General features: G+C 37.5%; 1 non-coding gene across 1 annotated transcript; it reads left to right on the top strand.

Moving 5' to 3' along the window:
• Positions 1-1,374: 1,374 nt before the first annotated feature.
• On the top strand, positions 1,375-1,481 carry LOC127109844 (small nucleolar RNA R71). The gene has a single exon (XR_007797093.1). It is a non-coding gene; the product is annotated as a small nucleolar RNA R71 (small nucleolar RNA).
• The last annotated feature ends 2,744 nt before the right edge of the window (positions 1,482-4,225 follow it).

The following is a 4,225-nucleotide window of genomic DNA, read 5'->3' as shown; positions in this document are numbered from 1 at the left end:
ACATTTTAGTTGGTCTTAATTCTCCCATTTCAAGTTTCTTGCATATGGATAAGGGCATAACACTAATACCGACTCCTAAATCGCATAAGGCTTTATCTATGACAAATTTTCCTATGTGACAGGGTATAGAGAAACTACTTGGATCTTTAAGTTTAGGAGGCATATTCTGGATTATAGCGCTACATTCAGCAGTGAGTGTAACAGTTTCGCTATCTTCAAGTTTCCTTTTATTAGAAATAATTTCTTTTAAGAACTTAGCATATGAGGGCATCTGCGTAATAGCTTTTATAAATGGAATTGTGACGTTTAACTGTTTCAGTAGGTCAACAAATTTTTTAAATTGGCCCGCATCTTTGGTTTTAATAAGCCTTTGAGGGTAAGGGGTAGGTGATTTATAAGGTGGTGGAGGTACATAAGGTTTTTTCTTTTCTACAGTTTCCTTATTACTCTCTTCCTTTTCCTTTGGTGTACTTTCTTCCTCAATTGACCTCTTAGAGTTTTGGTTTTCATTTCTTGGATCTACTAGTCCTTCCACTTCTTAGTATGATTGCATGAGCGTGGCTTTTCGGGTTAGGTTAGGGTTGTCCAGGAAATGCACCAGTTGGGGCAGCAGTAGGCGCTTGTTGTTGAGCTACTTGTGATATTTGTGTTTCCAGCATTTTGTTATGGGTAGCCAAGGCATCTACTTTACTTGCTAGTTGTTTGATTTGTTCACTAGTGTGTATATTCTGGTTTAAGAAATCTTTATTGGTTTGCTGTTGAGAAGCTATGAAGTTCTCCATCATTATTTCCAAGTTGGATTTCCTATGAACATTATTGTTAGGTGTAGATGGGGTCGGCTTTTGATATCCAGGAGGTATAGCTGGGGCTTGATTTGGAGCTTGTCCTGGTGCGTATAAAGCATTATTATTCTTATATGAAAAATTAGGATGATTCTTTCAATTTGAGTTATAGGTGTGTGAGTAGGGAATTCCTTGAGCATAATTCACTTGTTCTGCTTGGATTCCTGTTAGGAGTTGACAATCTGCAGGAGTGTGACCTTGGATTCCACAGACTTCGCAATTTTGAGTTGCGGCAACCACGGTGGTTGGAGGTGATACATTCAAACTTTCAATTTTCTGGGCCAGGGCTTCCACTTTTGCATTAACATGATCAAGGCTACTTATCTCGTACATGCCACTTTTCGTTTGAGGTTTCTCTACCATTGCTCGGTCGCTTCCCCACTGATAATGATTTTGGGCCATGCTTTCGATAAGTTGATAAGCATCGGCATAAGGTTTATCCATAAGTGCACCACCTGCTGCGGCGTCTATTGTTAACCTTGTGTTGTACAAGAGACCATTATAGAAGGTATGAATTACTAACCAGTCCTCTAAACCATGGTGTGGACAAAGTCTCATCATGTCTTTGTATCTTTCCCATGCTTCGAAAAGAGACTCGTTATCTTTCTGTTTAAATCCATTTATCTGGGCTCTCAATATAGCTGTTTTGCTTGGAGGAAAATATCGGGCAAGGAAGACTTTCTTCAACTCGTTCCATGTGGTAACCGAGTTGGAAGGAAGAGACTGAAGCCATCTTCTAGCTTTATCTCTTAACGAGAAAGGAAAAAGGCGAAGTCGAATTGCCTCTGAAGTGACACCATTAGCTTTAACAGTATCAGCGTATTGGACAAATACGGATAAATGAAGGTTTGGATCCTCGGTAGGATTTCCAGAGAATTGATTCTGTTGCACTGCCTGCAACAGAGAAGGTTTAAGTTCGAAGTTGTTTGCTTCGATTGCGGGTGGAGCAATACTCGAATGCGGCTCATCTTGCGATGGAGCGGCGTAATCTCGAAGAGCACGAGTTGGTTCTGCCATCTCGGGTATTGGTGAAGGAAAAAGATTTTTGAGATCAGGAATTTCGATAGGAGGGAGATTGTTTGCAGCACGATATTCCCGAATTCGTCGTAAGACTCGGAGATATAGTTCGATGTCGTTGATTCGTAAGTAAAACGGCTCGCCTTGTGAGCGAGTGTGTGGCATACAAATCAACGAAAGAAAGAAAAAATAAAAATTGCCTTAGTCTCTACAGCGTAACAGAAGAGTTACGATATCGACTAAATAAAAGTCCCCGACAACGGCGCCAAAAACTTGATCGCGACTTTATGAGTCGAATTGGGGTACTAACTGCAAGTGCACAGTTCTATCGCGTAGTTTTAAAAGATATCGATCCCACAGGGACTTATGAATCGATATACCGTTTTCTAAGGTTACTTCGTAAAGTTAAGGCGAATGATATTTTGATTGTTTCGGGGGAAAAGTTAAAACTAAAACTAGATCTAAATTAAATATCAATTAAGCGGATATCGGTATGTAGTTCGTCGTAATTAGGGAATCAAATCTTCGTTGGTTTCTTGGTTTTAAAATAAATTTTTTCAGTAGATACTATTGATTAAAAATCTTTTCTCAAACTCTCGCTATGTTGAATAGACTATGACTTTATATTAACGTAGCTGTCACTTATTAGTTAAGTCCAAAATCACTTTTTGAAAACAATAGAATCCATAGAAACTCTTTTTAAGAAAATACTAATCGTTTAAACACCCTCGTCTCAAACTCTCGCTCTGTTGACTTAGATTATATAATTAAATTCAAATGCTTAAGTCTCGTCCTCACATTTAACTTTTAAAAATACTTTTTGAAAAAGATTAGAATTTAATTAACTCTAAAAATTGCTTTCGCCCTGATCTAGAATTAATGTCCAATTTACACTGTCCAGTTAAAAACTCAAACTCTCGTTCTATTGATTTTAACTTCTTTAGTCTTTTACTTTCGTACAAAAACCTTGGTATTAAACCTGTAAATTGAGACCATAAAAAGAGTGATTTTATTTTTAAGCGTAATTAAATCAACTTAGTTTTGATTCCTTCATTCCGCTTACTTTACATACCGATACCTAGATAAATTAGCCAGACATGCTAAATAGATCTAAACAATCATCATGCTTAAATAGAAACATCTCAGGCAAATAATGCAAATAAACAATAAAGCAGAGCATATATAAATTCAAACAGTAATTAAAGAACCTGAGTAATTAATAGCAGTCTTGAACACTCCACCACAGACCGGTTGGATTTGTTCTTGAATTCTTCAATCGGACAAGAAAATAAAAGTGAAGGAAAAAAAAACCTAGGGTCTAACGTAAGGTTAGATCCGGTAAAAGATACACAATAGTTTCCGGTGTAGAAACTATTGTGTGAAAAATTAATTAAGTGCTGAAAGATTGACTGAAAAAGAAAATAGAAATTGCAAAGAAAAGTAAAAACTATAAAAAATAATGTTGTAAAGTATGCTTGCACGGCTGGAATAGAAAAAGCACGAAGAAGAGAGAGCCGCAGGGTTTGAAGGAAGTGATATTTATACTAGTCTACTTGTAACGGTTTCCAAAACTCTTTCCGTAAAGGTGGTCTTCACGTTTCCCAGGTCAAGCGTAACAATAGGCTTCAACGTGCCTCTGTTGCGCTTCTGAAGCCAAAAATATAGGAGAATGGTGTGACGTCCGTCACACCATGTGTTACGCTCGTAACACAAGGCAGCAGGGCGTGACGCTCGTCACACCATGTGTGGCGCTCGTCACAGGCTCAGCGCTAGTACTTTTGGGTTGGGCTTTGGTTTGGTGAAATTGCTTCTCTTCATTTCTTTTTACACCTCCTTTTCTTCCTTTTTCACTTGTGCTTCAAATAAGCTACCTGAGATAAATAAGAGGAAAAATACCCAGTAATATCGAATAAAATGAAATAAATCGAAACAAATAATAATACAATTTAATTAAATCGAGTCCAAAAATGTGATATTATTTCATGTTATCAGCAGGATTGGCAAATTCCATCTAGGACACTCATGTCCCTCAGCATGCTTTGTGGAGTACCCATCAACTGTCTTTATGGTTATCCAGTTACGGACAACGATGGATCAGCAACAAAGCACTCGACTCTACATCTAGGATCCATAGTGGTTTCAGGTCGAAGAGTGGTATACACTATTATCACCATGAGAATAACTTATGACACTTTGCATAACTTTCTATATAGTATTCTCATAGCGGGTCAATCCGGTATAAATATTACTCCTAATATTCATACCTATGTTTAAGACTTGATAACTCTTTATCCATGATCCATGAGATGTGATCATCAGTCTACAAACATAATAGTCTTAATGCTTTAATGTTATCCCACTTCACA

The sequence above is a fragment of the Lathyrus oleraceus genome, chromosome 7 (genome assembly GCF_024323335.1).
Source record: "Lathyrus oleraceus cultivar Zhongwan6 chromosome 7, CAAS_Psat_ZW6_1.0, whole genome shotgun sequence".
Lineage (NCBI taxonomy): Eukaryota > Viridiplantae > Streptophyta > Magnoliopsida > Fabales > Fabaceae > Lathyrus > Lathyrus oleraceus.
This window is presented reverse-complemented; position numbering and strand designations above follow the sequence as displayed.